This window comes from Equus caballus, chromosome 18 (assembly GCF_041296265.1).
Source record: "Equus caballus isolate H_3958 breed thoroughbred chromosome 18, TB-T2T, whole genome shotgun sequence".
Lineage (NCBI taxonomy): Eukaryota > Metazoa > Chordata > Mammalia > Perissodactyla > Equidae > Equus > Equus caballus.
In genome coordinates, this window is record NC_091701.1 from 5,983,226 (window position 1) to 6,001,026 (window position 17,801).

The 17,801-nt window shown below is 35.4% G+C and overlaps 1 pseudogene; it reads left to right on the plus strand.

The window, feature by feature from the left end:
- Positions 1–1,697: 1,697 nt before the first annotated feature.
- The window catches only part of LOC106781895 (sorting nexin-19 pseudogene), a 108,053-nt pseudogene continuing 91,949 nt past the window's right edge, over positions 1,698–17,801 (plus strand).

Sequence of the window (17,801 nt, forward strand, 5' to 3'; positions counted from 1 at the left end):
TGGCAACGGATGTTAGCTCAGGGCTAATCTTTCTCAAAAGAAACAAAAGAAAAAAGAAAAAAAGAAATACGATCTTTTCATAAGAGCTTCATTGAATTATAATTCATATACCATAAAATTCACACTTCAAAGTCTATAATTTGCTAATTTTCAGTATTTTCACAGCGTTTGCAATCTTCACCTCTGATTTTAGAACAACCGATTTTTGAGAAAGATGCGAAAGCAATTCAGTGGAGGAAGTATAGACTTTTCAACAAATCAACCTTGACATAAACATCTCTCCTTGTACCAAAAGTAACCTAAATTGGATCAGGTTTTAAATACAAAGTGAGAAACTACAAAACTTTTAGAAAAAGTAAAAACTGGGAGAAAATCTTCAGAATATGGGACTAGGAAAGTATTTCTTATATTTGACAGCAAACACGTGAGTCTTTAAATTGGACTTCTTCAAAATTAAAAACTTTTGCAATGTGAAAGATATTGTTAAGAAGATGAAAAGACAAGCCACAGTTGGGGAGATAATATTTGCATGCTACATATATGGGAAAGGACTAATATCTAGAGTACTTAAAAAAATCAAAACTCAACATTAAGATTTCATTAAAAAATGGCTACACAGTATGAACAGACATTTCAGTGAAGAGGTTATACCAATGGGAGATAAGCACTTGAAAAGATACTAAATATTACTAATCATTAGGGAAATGCAATTTACAGTAACCATGAGATATCACTACACATGTATCACTTTGGCTAAAATAAAAAATACTGACAACACCAAATGCTGACAATTATATGTATAAACTGGATCATTCACACATTGTTGGTGGGAATGAAAAATGGTACAGCGTCTCAGGAAAAGAGTGTGGCAATTTCTTATAAAACTGATATATAATTAACATAGGAAATAGCAATTACACTCAAGCATTTATCCCAGAGAAATAAAAAATTAAGTTTTGTGTTCATATAAAAACCTGTACATAAATGTTCATAGCAGCATTATTCAGAATGGCAATAACTTGAAACAGCCCAGATATTCTTCAATGGGTAAAGTGTTAAACAAACTGCGGGAAATCCATACCATGGAATAATGCTCAGAAATAAAAAAGAAATAGCTATCGATAACCTCAACAACTTGGATAAATCTCCAAAGAATTAAGCTGAATGAGAAAAGCCAGTCCAAAAAGTACATCCTGTATGATTTCATTTATGTAACATTCTTGAAATTATAAAATAGCAAAAATGTGTAACAAATCAGTGGTTGTCAGGAGTAAGGAGAGAGTGGTCAGGGGAGAAAAGTGGATGTGGCTGTCCCAGGGCCACAGGAAGGATCCTCTCTGTTGTGGATAAGCTGCATATTGTGACTGTGTCAACTTCAATATACTAATTTTCATATTATATTATTGTTTTACAAGATATTACCACTGGACAAAACTCTTAAAACGGGCATGTGATCTTTTCGTATTATTTCTGACAATTGCATGGGAATCTATAATTATCTCAAAATAAAAATTTAAATAATAATAATAATGATATTACTGCTACCACTAATAAAAACACAGGATGCAGGGGGGTGTGCTGGCCCTGATTTTTTGTTCTTTGAGTGTGCAGTGAATGTTGAATAAAAATAAACGTAAGGTGAGATGTTTCTAGAGTAACACAGACAATTCCGTAAATTTTCAAGGTTCTTCAGCACCATGGACAGCGCACAGAAGCCCGGGTACATGATTCAGCCTTCACAGACTGCCACCTGGTTGAGTGCTCTAACCTCTTTGGAATTTAGTTTCTCTTTTGTGAAAGAATTATACACCTGCTCTTCACTTATCTGGGTAACACAAACCAAGGTATGTCTGCGTTCTAAACACCTGAGATTTCCTTGGCAATTAGATCTTTCCCATCTTCTTATCTTTTTAATGATTAAAAATATGTGTCTATTCATAATGGAGCAATAATATCTCAGGGAAGCTTGAGATATAATCTAAGACCCATGCTCCAAATTAGTTGAATATTTAGACGTTTCATATCTACATAAAACCAAGTGTTTAGGTAAAAAGTTGAAAAAAGTGTCTTCTCATAAATTCATTAACATCCATTTAATTTTAGGATTTTGGAGCTTAAAGAGATTTCAAAAATCATTTATCTTAAACTCTTCATTTTAAATGCGTGGGGACTGAAGTCAAAAGAGAATGATGACTGACCCGATACCACACGTATTTGATGGTCAGGTAAGATAGAGCAAGGCATGCTCCTGCATCAGGCAGGAAGCTCCACCATCTTGTATGTGCAACATCTGGAAAACATACCTATCTATATCACATGACAAGAGAGAGCACGGAGAACTGTACAACAATTCTTAAATGCTTTCCCTCAGAGCAGGCACAATTTGCTCCTTTTTCATTAGATAAAACACATCACAATGTCATTTTCTCTAATCCAAAGTGATAAATAACTTCAATCCCTATGTATCCTACTCTCAATGGATAGTGCAATCTCACTGGAAATGTGGATGATGCAAAAGACTGATTCTCACGATGAGTGACAAAACGTTATAAAGACAGAGTGAATCAATTCAAATTTATTTTACATTTAATTTATCTTTATATTTGGTCTGAAGTAAACAATTGCATAATAGTGATTTGCTAAATGATACCAAGATTATTTCTAGAATGATTGTCTTTTATTGTCAAGCAAAATTCATCACTTCTTGACAAGTAAAGTTTTTAGTTTCTCATTGCATATAAAAGCCCCATTTCCCCATCCCAATATTCATACTCCACCAACACTTTCTGACTTCAGCTTCACATCTGCTATGCTAGTGACTCATCTGCCTGTAGCACAGTTTCTCAACTGCAGCACTGTTAGCTATTTTGGCCTTGATAATTCGTTGTTTTGGGGGGCTGCTTCCTGCATTGTATGATATTTACCAGCATTCCTGGACTTGACCCAGAAGGTGCCAGTTACCACTGCCCACCAGTTGTGGCAGCCAAATATATCTCCGACATTGCAAAAAGTCTCTGGAGGACAAAATGTCTCCCCACAAACTCACACACACTGAGAACCTCTGGTCTATAGGTTATAAAGCCACCAGCTCCTTTCCTTTCTGTCTTTTGCTGTTTGAAAGCTATTCTTTACTCAAAGTCTATCTGAAATTCTACCTTCTCTCAGTGGATATTAAGATCTCTCCTATTTCCTTACTTTTCTTATGAGAAAATTTCAGTTTACAATATTTTTTTTGTTGACAACGTGCTTTAACTTGTTCTACTTATTATAATACAATATTTCTATGAAACTTGAAAGAGAGGAATATAAACCTCCTTTTACTAATAAAAAAAATAATTCCCAGAGAAGTTAAGGGAGTACAACAGCATTGTGAACTGTAAGTGACAAACCATGTTTTCTAGCCTGGCACCGAGATACCATCCACAATATTAAGATGCCTTGCTAAGTACATGGAATTTCTTCTGGTCTATTCCTTACCTTAGTCTTGTTTTCATTTATTTTTATGGATGTTTATCTTGCTTCCATTAGAGAAGTACCTGAATTCCCTTAGTATCTTTTGATTTTTATACCAACATTTTCATGTCATATTCAAAAGTTTATGTTTATTCACTATCTATTTGAGGCCAGGAAGATGTGTAGGAGGCAATTTAGTTTTCACAGCAAAACCATTTGACTAAACAACTTGTATTGGCCTTATTTTAGAGATGAGGAAACTGAGTCTCAGAAGTTAAGTGAATTACTTAAAGATGTGTGGCAGATATTTGAGAGGGTTTGAACTGTAGCCAGGCTGACTGAATCCACAGAATCTGTTCTGAACCACATCCACTAAACAAACAAACATGAATTGTATATTGCATTAATTTAATTTCTATTGCATTAATTCAGGCATAATTGCATCAGGCCAAAGTACACCCAGTGGCCCACATAGAAATCAGTGCAGCCCTTCAGGGTGTGACTGACTCACCTTCTCATGTCTAACAGTCACGTCCCAATGGGAGCCTCTGGGACCCCAAGGTCATCAATCTGTGACTCTTTTATAATAAAGCACTTTTTAGGGGCCTTTACTCCAGTGATGTAATGCTACCCAATCTCTAGAAAAATGAGACAAGCAAAAGCAAACAAAAAGTGTATTCTCGGGAACATATATTTGGATATGATTCGAATCCTTTTTAATTGACTGGGTATATGTCACTGCATTTCCAGTTCTTATCATGAGCCATCCCGCCAGTGGTGAGCTGGTTGTGATTCAAAACTCTTTCCTGGGTTCCTTGAAACCCTACCAGCGTGAGACCCCTTGTTCTGCCCCTGGGTTGGGATGCTTATTCCCCACCTAAATCCTTGGGTTCTGTGTACATAAAGATTCTCTATTCTATCTAAAAGATAGACTTACTAATTTAACAAAATCAATATGTTCCTCTGACCTCAAGATGAAAACACATTGTCTGACGGGGATGATGATAAGACAGAATATTTGAAATTAGAACTTTCCTGAAAGAGTAATTTCAACAGTCGCTATAATTATAGATGTTTGTTTTACAAGGTTGAATTAAGCCAATATATTCTAAACAGTCATAAATACACTTTAGAAAATAAACTTTCTTAAAGAACTTTGACTTCATGTTGTAGTTATCAGGCCCAAATTATTTAATATTTCTGTATTAATTATCCTCTCTATGACTTAATTTCCTTTTCTGTTAAACAGGAATTCTTGCCCATTCTGCATATGCCACAGGAATATATTTAGTATCCATGAGGCGGAGAAGAGCCTCCACTTCCACTTCTAAAAATACCCTTTCTGTTTGATGGAACTAACAGAATTATCTCAAAGTCTCTTCACAGTGTGAATTAATTCAATACCCAGAGCCTCTTTTTTCTTTAGGGGAGCTCTGGGGTGACCTGTGATCTTTCTCCTTCCCTTACTCTCTATCAAAGCTTTTCTGAATTTGTTCACACAGGAGAGTTCTGCAGGGCGGAGAATAATGAGCCTTGTTCTCTAATGCTCTTTCACCCAGTCACTCCCTCTCCCATATTCCTTGAGTGCTGCACAGACCTTGTGTCTTGGGGCCTCAGATCATCTTACTCTTTCCAATGCAGTGTGTGGGCTGCTTCCAGCACCCAGGTGGCAGTAGAGGCCTCAGCTGAAGCCAGCTGCCTTTGCTGATCCATTTTCACAAGCCTGAGGATGCAGCTGTCAGAGCCCCAGGATGGGCACTGAAGTTGGGGTGCCTCTGAGAGCCCTGCTGACTAAGACAGGCTGCATGCTTGGGCCATCCTGGCCTGGGGTAGTTTCAAAGCCAACAAATTGCCTGGGCAATGTGGTCAGAGCAACATTATAGATTGATCCAGTTCTGCTGCTATTTCTTCAGCAAGCATTTGCTTTCTTCCTATATATTACTATTTGCTTCAATTTCTATATAAATAATTTATAACTCTCCTACATTTACTAATCTCTGTAAGGAATATCACAGTCTTTTTAGGGAAACTGCCTGATTAAGAAGAAAGAAAGGAAGAAGGAAAGGAAGGTGGAAGGAAGAGGGGGAAGTAGCCAGAGAGGGAGGGAGGAAGGGACTAGACACTCTTTCATGTCTTTATTCAAACAATTTATTAAGTAAATAAAATAGCTTAACAGAAAAATTTGTTTAAATATTAATTTGACAATAAAGTTCAATAAATTCTTTTGGTCATCTATCGTCTACAAAACAGAAGTCAAATGTCTGGTCAAAAACAGGATGCACATCAAATTCAGGACGGTGTATAGCTCTGGCTCCAGCCTTTCCCACAAACACTCCGCCATCCAGCCTGCAAGTCTAAACATCGCTCCGTGTGCCCCATCCCAGAGCTCTGCTTTGTGCCTGTGAACAGTAACCTCTGTTCTTATAATGTGCTCCTCTGCCTATAGTGCCTGGCAAATAGCTCACCCTAAAAACTCAGTTCTAAAGTCATCTCTTCTGTGAAATAATGTCTCTTTCTAGAAACAGTTATTTTGTTTTTCACTCTTCCTTATACCCCTTCTCATACAGTTACTCATACAGCCATGGTAGATTGAATTCCATGTCTGATTCATTACTCTAGTGTAATAATAGTGTACGTTCACAGCCTTGCCACAGAGGATGTTATTCCTCAGCCCCACTACTCTGTGAGGCCATGAGACTTGCTTTGTCCAACAGGATGTTAAACATCATGTCAAAGGTACTTGTGTGGTTGAGTTTGCCCTTTCATGCTCTGTCTTCACCATGAGGAGACATACCCTAGATCATTTGCTACTGGCTGGCCCTTTAGCCCATGTCTCATACAGATGCAGAGCAGACCAAAACCTGACCTGCAGTCTGGAGCCAATCTCTGCTAAACCCAGCCTGGATCAGCTAAGCCCCAACTAACCCTCACATTGAGAAGTGAGAAAAATAAATAGATGCCGTGAAAATGCTTCAATATTTTGAGTATTTTAAAGCAGCATTATTGTGGCAACATCTAAGTGATAAAATGTCTTTTATCAATTGAGAACTCAAGGTTGATACCTTATTTACCTATATCTTCATAAATTCCTGTTGATTGAATTAAAAAAGTAATTATGCTCATCTTCTGATGGATACAAAGGTGACAGCACATGTGCTATGCCGTCAAAAATCTGAATAGTCAGGTAGGACAGGTAAGATAAATGTATACCTGGCTAAAATATGCAGAAGAGTGTGACATGTCCTGAGACTGCTCCCAGTAAAATTTTATGGTTGACTAAGGAAGTTTTCATGACTATATGAAAAGCTTCTGAGCAGAGCTTTGTAGGAAGACAGAACTTCAGGAATCAGAAATAAAGTGGATACACTAAAGAAATGCAAATAGATGTTCTGGAAAAATGGAAGAGTTTCTATAGACAGATACCTGAAAAGATGCAAGGGTAGGCTCTCAATGAGATTTCTTCTTGTGCTAGTGGGTAGAACAAATAATAGGTAGTATCATGAAACAAAGATTGAAATACCGATTGACAATCCCAGAATAACTAATTTCAAACCAAGAAATTTTGTTTTCCTTTATTAGACGATGGAGAGCAGTTTCAGGTTTCTGAGAAGGAGAGTGAACTCATTCGTTATGTATTAAGATAAAAGATTTTTACACAGGCCGCATTACATTAGGCTAAAATTATGTGTGGAAAGTGGAACGGACATACAATTTCAAAGATAAAGATATTTAAAATTTCTAACTGATAAGGAAGAAGAGCATATTCACATTTATTTTAAATGGATGGTTATGGATAGCAAATCATTATGATATTTTGAATGTACTGAACATATTTTTTTAAATAAGAACATTTTTTAATGTCATTTTTTACAGTGTGGATGTTACATCTATGCAACTTACTAAACTGTAGTTGAAACATTTTCGGTTTAAACCTTATTTGTGTAAGAGAAGACAGTACTAATCAAAAAATTAGGGGGTGGTAAAGCATAAAAGTTTGAAAACCACCACTTGTCCTTTTTGCAAAGAGATCAAATGACATGAAATGATTTTCCTTGTCTTATCAATTCTGGAATTGCTATGTGAACAATGTAACCCCTTTTGCAATCTGCATTACCATGTTTAAGGTTATAGAAATTACTATATTCATTTGTTCACAGAACTTCTTCCTAGTTCTTTCTTTCAAACAATGCTTATGAATATCCAGGACAGGTAGTTTTCTGTGGTATGTAATCCAAGGAAAGATTTTAGAAGTGTATGAGTTCAACAGTTACTTAATCTAGCTATTTTTCTACAGGTGAAAATTACTTCAGGATTTTGGGGAGAAGAGAAATCTCTCTAACTCTTACCATGCTTAAAAGTTCATTGCAGTCCTAGAAATGTTGGTTGTTAATATTCCGCAATTTTGAATTTCTAGTTAAGGATGGGCTTTATAAAGTACAAGCAGAAAAGGCACATTTCAGAACCCAACATTAAGATTAATTTGATCAGTAAAGGGAATGAAGAGGAGAAATGACTGAGTGAGTGAGATAAGAGGAAGTTCCTGCAATAAACACGTTGAGAAATAGTGATTTGGGATAAAAATGGTTTAGGGAGTAGCAAAGGAAAAAATTAGGAATGCTATTTGATTCAATAACATTTTTAAAGGCATTATTATTTTTTTCCAACTGGTGTGTAGCATTCTTAAGAACTAAGATAATTCCATTTCCCCATAGATCAATTCTTCAGTTATTGGGTAACTAAAATATGCTCTAGTTAATATCTCTGAAATGTAATTTCAGAGTAATTTTTCTAATGAAGAAGATATAAACCATATGTATGTGATTAAATACTATGTTCCAAACTATTTAAAAATATATTTATTTTTGAAATAGGACTATAGAAACATGTAGATAAGGAAAATCATCAGTAAAGCGACACAACAGATAAACACATCAAGAAAAAAGAAAGAAAATCCAGGGAACATAAGAACATTTAAAAATATCTAATTAGTATCTTCAGAATGATTCAAGATGATACTATGAATAGTAAAATAAAATTTAAAAAAAGGACAAAATGATCTACTATGAAAAATCAACTGTCAGAATGAGAAAGTCTTGGTAATTAAAATCATGATTACTTGTATTAAAAAATTGCTAAGATTCATTCATCAAAAAAATCTCAAATTCTTTGAGACTTTGTTCTACTGATCACCAGACCCCTCTCCATCCCTCACTCCTGCCCTCTTCAACCTCCACACTCCCACCTTCACTTTTGTCTCTAAGATGCTATTCACTCCTCTTGATTTTTTTACACTCCTACCTTTTGTAAAGTAGTATTCTCTTAGATTTCCTTCTATTTCTCCAATTTCACATTCTCTTTCCTGTTTGTAGTTAAACCTTATTTATCCTACTCACTATAAATGTTAACATTTTCCAACTTTATGTTCCAATTTTCTCTCTTTTAGTTATATCTTTTGTCTTTGTGTATCTTCAACATCAGGGTATATTAACTCACCAGGCCTATGTAGTAATTCAGTTTATGGGCATCTTGATTCCCTTTCTGGCCCACAAGACATCATGCTGACCCATCACATTGATGAAATTATCTGATTGAACTTGGCGAGCAGAAAGTAGCAACTCTTCCAGTCATATTGGTGAGATGTTTGCTTGTCAGAGAGTGGGAAATAAATTCCACAACAATTTAGGGGCCATCCACCTCAGTGAAATTTCTGGGGATCCAGAGGCGTAGGGCGTGTAAACATATCCCCTCTAAGGCGAAGGATAAATTGTTGCATCCGGCCCCTCCTAAAAGACAAAAAGAGGCACAACATCTAGCAGACCTCTTTGAATTTTGGAGACAACGTGTTTCTCACTTGGGTCTGCTACTCTGACTCATTTACCAAGTAACTCAAACTTGATATATAATAGAGATGACCTCCATTCGGGCCATATGATCCACCAAGTTCAATGGTGCTTGAAGTGTCCATGCAGATAGGGATGTTGTTTGGAGCTTTTCACAAGTCCCTGTAGGTGAATCACAGGAAAATCCCTTAGTATTTTGGAGCAAAGCCCTGAAAATCCTCTGTGGATAACTACTCTCCTTTTGAGAAACCGCTTACGGACTGCTACTGGGCCTTAGTAGAGAGTGAACACTTAACCACGGGCCACCAAGTTACCATGAAATCTGAGCTCCCACTATGAATAGGGTGTTGTCTGATCCATAAAACCATAAATTTGTGTATGTACATCAGCACTCCATCAGCACTTGACCAGGCCTTGCACCAGTTAAATTATTTGAGGAAGTGGCACAAAGTCCCATGGCCCCAACTTATGATATATTGCCTTCTTTCTCTCAGCCAGCCCCTGTGGCCTCATGAGGAATTTTCCACAATCATTTAACAGAGGAAGAGAAAACTTGGGCTTGCTTTACAGATGGTTCTGCACAATATGCAGGCATCACCTGCAAGTGGTGCCCCTCTCTGGGACATCCCTGAAGGACAGTAGTGAAGGGAAATCCTCTCAGTACATAGAATTTTAAGTAGTGCACTTATTTTTTGGGTTTTTTTGGTTTTGCCTCAAGGGAGGGATGGGCAGAGATATGAGTTTGGTAGTGGCGGAAGAAGGTGAAAAAGGCCAAGCAGCTTCAGGAGGCCAAGGTCAGTTCATCAAGGAATAGTCACTGACACTGGTTATTGGAAGCAGAAGTATACAGGCACTCAGGAAGAGTACACAGAAATCCCTTTATCAAAGGGAATTTGGACAGAGTAACGATAGTGTCTACACCAAGTACAAATCTTATTTTATTGTTTTTTCTGATAGTAACACAATCTATAAGATTTACTCTATTGAAAAATAAAAATACACTGATTTAATACAATATCTCTATCATATACCAAGCTGCCATATGTGTGGATTGATTTTACCTACTTGTTTTCTCTGTATCAAATGCCATACTGTTTTAATTACTGTAGGTTTAAAATGTCTGATAGCATCTATCATCAGGATATAGCCCTCACCTTGAAAATCATCTCATCAATTCTTGAGCCTCTAATTTTTCATATGAATGCAAAGATCAATTTCTCATTTTCAATAGACAAATACTATTAGGATTTTAATAGGAATGACATTGGATTTGTAGATTAATTGACATCTTTATAGTACTGAGCCTTTCTTTTCATACACATTGCATACTGTTTCACTTATTCAGGTCTTCTTTTATTTTCTTCAACAGATTGCATCATCTTCTCTAAGAAATTCTTGTTTATAGCTTATGAGATTCGTTTTAAGTGCTTTACAATTTGGTTGCTATTTGAATTGTGCATTTTTTATAATTAGATTTTTATTTCCTTTGTGATTTTGTATAGAGATGTTATCAATTTTTATATGTTGATTTTTTGTAGCAATCCTGATGAACTTCTTGATTAGTTCTAATAAATTATCGATTCTCATTTTAATGTAAATAATTATATTATCTGTACATAAAGTAACGTAACTTCTTCCTTCCCATTTTTATATCTATTTTTTTCACTACTATTTTCTTGACTGACATTCCAAAGTTTGAAATTAAATAGGTTTAGATTATTCCCTTCAATTTCCTCTTTGCTAAGGATAATTTTTACTGTGAATGGGTGTTGACTTTTGTCAAATTATTTTTATATACCTATTGAGATATTTGTGTAACTATTCTCCCTAAGCATGTTAATATGATTTTACATCAGGATGTTTTCAAATTTTAAACCACGATTTTCTGTTTCTTCAATGAATCTTACTTGGTTCTTTTTAAATTAATTAATTTGACATGATGATTGATTTACTAATTTGCTATTATGGTTTAAATTAGAAAACAAGCATTTGCTCTTGTTTTAAGTGAACTGATTTTGAAGGATAACAAACCTACAAAAAATTATACAAATTATCAGTAAACACATCTCACTGAATTTTCATCAAGAGAACACACCCATGCACTCATCACCCGGTTCAAGAAACAGAACATTACCAGAAGCCCACGAGCTCCTTTTGATCTGCACTCCATTAACAGACCCTTCAAGCAGATCGCTATGCTTATTTTTAACATCATGTGTTAGTTTTACCTTCTTCTTTAACTTAGTAGAATCATAGTGCATGTTTTATTTCATTCCTGGTTTCTGTTATTCACTCTTTCATTTCTAAGATTCATTCATTCCTGTACTTTGGAGACATAATTTGTTCACTCTCATTTTTGTCTGAATATGCATTGAATGTGTATGTTTCAATTTAGTTATTTATTTTATTATGATGACCATTTGAATGGTACCTAGTTTTTGATCATTACTAATAATATAAACATTGCTGCTATATTCCTGTCTATTTTTCAATTAAATGTAAAATTTATATAGTTAAATGCACAGAACTTAACATTTTGTTCAGAGTTTTGACAAATATGTGTCCTATATAGCCAACATGCCAATTATGATATAGAACATTTTTGTTATTTCTGAAATTTTCTTGTGACTCTTTCAATCAATTCCCCCTCCCTATAGGTAGCCACTCTTCTGCTATGTACAAATATAGATAATTTTTGTCTTTATTTGAATCTCATATAAATGAAATCAGATTTGGTACTCTTGTGCCTGACTTTGTTCATTCTTCGTGTTTTGGAAATTCATCCATGTTATTACTTATGCAGTTGCTCATTTTTTTCCCATTGTTGAGTAGCATTCCATTGTGTGAATATGCCTCAGTTTAGTTACCCATTTTGTGCTTGAATGACATTTGGGTTGTTTCATTTTTTACTGTTATAAATAAGCCACTATCAAAATTATGTTTGTGTGATTTTGTGGGAATATACTTTCATTACCCTTGAGTACATTTAGGAAAGGGGGATATCTGGGTTGATATTGACTGAATGTTCTGTTTAATTTTGTAAAGTAGTTGTGCCTAATTTCTTCCCACCAGTAATGTCTGTGATTTCAAAATTCTCCATTTCTGTACCAATATTTGCTAATGTCAATGTTCTGAATTTTAATCTTTCTAACAGGTGTGAAAGGGTAAAGCACTGTGATTTTTAATTTAAATTTTCCTGAACACTAATGACGTTGAAGATATTTTTGTCTTTTTGTAATGCTTATGTCTTACATTGTGAAATGCCTGTTCCAGTGTTTTGAACATTTTTAACTGAGATTTTGTTTTTATATCGCTGATTTGTAAGAGTTCTCTCTCTCTCTCTCTTTCTCTCTCTCGCTTTCTCTCTCTCTCTATATATGTTATTTTTGGTGAGGAAGACCAGTCCTGAGCTGACAACTGTGCCAATCTTCCTCTGTTTTGTTTGTGGATGACACTACAGCATGGCTTTATTAAAGGTATGTAGGTCCATGCCTGAGATCCGAACCAGTGAACCTCGGGCAGCAGAAACGGAGCACGTGAACTTAACCACTAAGCCACTGGGCTGGCCCCTCTTTATGCATTTTTAATATAAGTCCTGTGTCAGAAATATATATGGCAATTATTTTACAGTGTCTTAATGAACAGACATTTTTATTCTGATAAAGTTTAATACATTTTATCTTTGCTTTTATCATTAGGATCTTTTGTATTGATTCTAATAAATATTTTCCTACCTCAAGGTCACAAAGATATTCTATTATATTTTATACTAGAAAGTTTATAATCCTAGCTTTTACATTTAAGTTTGTAATCCATCACAAATTAATCTTTGTGAATGGTGTAAAGTAGAGGTTAAGCTTCATTATTTTTCCTACATTTATTTAGTTGTTCAATATCATATATTGAACATATTTCCCTCATTGATTTATCTTGGCACTTTTGTTGAAAATAAATTGACCTTACATGTGGGTCTGTTTGGGGACTCTCCGTTATGCTTCATTGATCTTAATTTCTATTTTTATATCACACCACAAAGTAGTCATTTGTAGTAAGTCATGTAATCAGATAGTCCACGTCCCCTTAAATTTCTTATTCTTTTTCTTCAATGTTTTGGCTCTCTTATATCTGCTGTATTTTCCTATGAATTTTTAGAATTATGTAGTTAATTGCTATCAAAAGCAAAGAAAAAAATCAAACAACCATGCTGAATGTTCATAATTTTGCATTGAATCTAGGAAGAATTGCATCTTAATAAGTATATCTCTCCATTTATTTAGATCTTCGTAGTTACTTAAAATATTTTATTGTTTTCCAGGCAGAAATCTTACAAAACTTTTGCTAAATATATTTTAATACCCTTTTTCGGATATTATTATAAAGTGTGATTTTATTTTATTTTTCAATCTTTTGCTAATAGTATAAAGACATAAAATTGGTTATTTTTAAACTTTAAGAGTTTATGCAGGAAGTCCCATTGAGTTTTTAAAAAATTGTAACAGCTTAATTGGGGAATCGTGGGCATAAAATAAATTGCATATATATATATTTTTTTATTCTTCTCCCTAAAGCCCCCCAGTACATGGTTGTATATTCTAGTTGTAGGTCCTTTTGGTGCTGCTATGTGGGTTGTTGCCTCAGCATGGCTTGATGAGCAGTGCCATGTCAGCTCCCAGAATCTGAACCAGCGAAACCCTGGGCCACCCAAGCAGAGAGCTAACTTCACTACTCTGCCACGGGGCTGGCCCCTGCACATATTTAACATGTACAATTTGTTAAGTTTTGATATATGTATGCACTTATAAAACAATCACCAAATTACCCTTCCCCTAAGAGTTTCCTCACTCAAATTTCCATTCCCCGCTCCTTTCCCTCCCTGTCCCACTACTCCTTATCTACGGGTAACCAAAGATCTACTTTTTGTCACTAGACATTGGTTTGTACTTCCTAAAATTTTTATATGAATGGAATCAAACAATGTGCATTCTTTTTTAATGGTGCATCTTTCACTCACCGAATTATTTTGAGATTCATCTATGTTATTGCATGTATCAGTAATCTTTCCTTAGATTGCTAAGTAGTTTTTTGTTGTAAATATATATCACAATTTGTTTAGCCATTTAGCTATTGATGAACATTTGGTATGTTTCCAGTTTTTATCTAGAGCACATACAGCTGCTATGATTATTCATACAGAAGTCTTTGCATGAACATAAACTTAATTTCTCTTTGGTAAATAGTTAGGAGTGGAATAGCTGGATCCAACTGAACATATACATTTAACGTTTTAGGAGACAGCTAAGTTGTTTTTGACAGTGCTTGTAACATTTCTAACAGCAGTTCATAAGAGTTCCCGTTCTTCCACATCTTCATCAACATGAAGTTTAGCCATTCTAATAGGTCTGTAATGGTATCTCATTTGTTGTTTTAATTCACATCTTCTTAATACTAATGATGTTGAGCACTTTTCTTGTGTTAATTTGCCATCTATACCTCATTTTATTGTGCTTCCCTTTTTGCACTTGACAGATACTACATTTTCTACAAATTGAAAGCTGTGGAAACCCTACATCCAGCAAGTCTATTAGCGCAATTTTTCCAACAGCATTTGCTCACTTGGTGTCTCTGTGTCACATTTTGGTAATTCCCACAGTATTTCAAACTTTTTCATTCTTATTATACTTGTTATGGTGATCTGTGATTGGTGATCTTTGATGTTACTATTGTAACTGTTTTGCGGTGCCACAAACCACTCCCAAATAAGACGATGAACTTAATTGATAAATGTTGTTTGTTTTCTGACTGCTCCACCAACCGACAGGTCCCCTGTCTCTCTCCCTCTCTTTGGGTCTCCCTATTCCCTGAGACACAACAATATTGAAAATAGGCCAATTAATAACCCGCTACAATGGCCTCTAAGTGTTCAAGAGAAAGGAAGAATCACACATTTCTCACTTCAAATCAAAAGCTAGAAATGATTAAGCTTAGTAAGAAAGGCATGTGGGAAACTGAGATAGGCCAAAGGTAAGGTCTTGTGCCAAAAAATTAGCAAAGTTGTGAATGCAAAGGAAAAGTTTCTGAATGACATTAAAAGTGCTACTCCAGTGAACACACAAATAAAAAAGCAAAACAGCTTTATTGCAGATATGGATAAAATTTTAGTGGTCTTGCTAGAAGACCAAAAGATCCACAACGTTCCCTTAAGACAAAACCTACTCCAGAGGGAGGCCCTAGCTCCCTTCAATTCTGTGAAGGCTGAGAGAGTTTACGAAGCTGCAGAACAAAAGCTTGATGTTAGCAGTGGTTGGCTGATGAAGTTTAAGGAAAGAAGGCATCTCCTTCACACAAAAGTACAAGGTAAAGCAGCAAGTGCTGATATGGAAGCTGCAGCAGGTTACCCAGAAAATTTAGCTAAGGATAACTAAGTTGGCTCCATTAATCAACCAATTTTCAATGCAGACAGAACAGTTTTTATATTGGAAGAAGATGTCATAAAGGACTTTCATAGCTAGAGAGGAGAAGTCATTGCCTGGATTCAAAGCTTTCAAGAAAATGCTGACTCTCTTGTTAGGGGCTAATACAGCTGGTGACTAAAGCTGAAGCCAATGCTCATTTCTCATTCTGAAAATCCGGAGGCACTTAAGAATTATGCGAAATTTACTTTGCCTTTGCTCTATAAATGGAACAACAAAGGCTGGATGACAGCACATCTGTTTACAACATGGGGTACTGAATAGTTTAAGCTCAATGTTGAGACTTACTGCATAGGAAAAAAAAAGATTCTTTTAAAATTATTAATGCTCATTGACAATGTGCTTGTTACCCAAGAACTCTGATGAAGATGTATAATGAGATTAATGTTGTTTTAATGCCTGCTAAAACAATATTCATTCTGCAACCCGTGGATCAAGGAGTAATTTCAACTTTCAAGTATTATTATTTAAGAAATACATTTTGCAAGACTATAGCTGCCATAGACAGTGATTCCTCTGATGGGTCTTGGCAAAGTTAATTGAAAACCTTCTGGAAAGGTTTCACCATTCTAGACGCTGTTAAGAATCTGATTCATAGGAAGAGGTCAAAATATCAACATTAGCAAGTGTTTGGAAGAAGTTGATTCCAACCCTCCTGGATGACTTTGAGGGATTCAAAACTTCAGTGGAGAAAGTAACCTCAGATGTGGTAGAAATGTAGCAAGAGAACTAGAATCAGAAGTGGAGCCTGAAGATGTGACCAAATTGCTGCAATCTCATAAAATTTCAATGGATGAGTTGCTTCTTATGGATGAGCAAGGAAAGTGGTTTCTTGAGATGAAACCTACTCCTGGTGAAGATGCTGTGAAGACTGTTGAAAGGACAACAAAGGATTTAAAATATGACATAAACTTAGTTGATAAAGCAGCAGCAGGATTTGAGAGGACTGACTCTAGTTTTGAGAAAAGTTCTATGGTGGGTAAAATGCTGTCAAATGGCATTGCGTGCTTCAGACAAATTGTTCATGAAAGGAAGAGCCAATTGATGCAGCCAACTTCATTCTTGCCTTATTTTAAGAAATTGACACAGCCACCCCAACCTTCAGCAACCACCATCCTAATCAGTCAGCAACCATCAACATAGAAGCAAGACCCTCCACCAGCAAAAAGGTTACAATTCATTGAAGGCCCAGATGATGGTTTGCACTTTTTAGCAATAAAATATTTTGTAATTAAGGTTTGTACATTATTCTTTTAGACATAATGCTATCCTATACTGAATAGTCTATGGTTTAGTTTAAACATAACTTTTATATGTACTGGGAAAGCAAAAAAATTGTGTGACTCCTTTTATTGCAATATGTGTTTTATTGTGGTGGTCTGGAACCAAACCTGCAATATCTCCAAGGTATACCTGTATATCTTCTTTGGTGAGATGTCTATTCAAACATTTTAGCTGTTTTTTTTTTTCTTCTATTAATTGGATTCTTTGTTCCTTTTATTGTAGAACTGTTTTTAGAAGACCAAATCTAAGTATTTGGTGTATCCACTGCTATTGATCTGTTGCTTACGAGGCATCTCAGTGGACAGTTAGGGGATATAGGTATGTCTACCTACACATTTATGCGTTGTGAACACATTTACATCTTATAATATCTATCTGTCTATGTTGAAAACCAAGAATTCATAATGGTATCTATAATTCCAATTCAACTGCACTGGATTCATTCTAAGTTTGTTATTTTTTCCTCTTTTTTATTTTCTATGTCTTTAACTTTATAATCAATATTGAGAAGCTTGGATTCCATTATCCTTAATATATTAACTTATTTTCAATCTCCTTATATGTAGACAATCTCCTCATCACAGCCACTGCTCCTGTCCTCCATGTGAATGCTCTTTTCATTCCACATTTGCTCTGACCCATACAGGGATTCCATCCCCCTAATAATCTCCTTAACCCAGTCAGAATTAAACACACACACCACGGGGGCACTGATTATCTAGATCAGGCTGTACAACCTCACCTCTATGCTCGC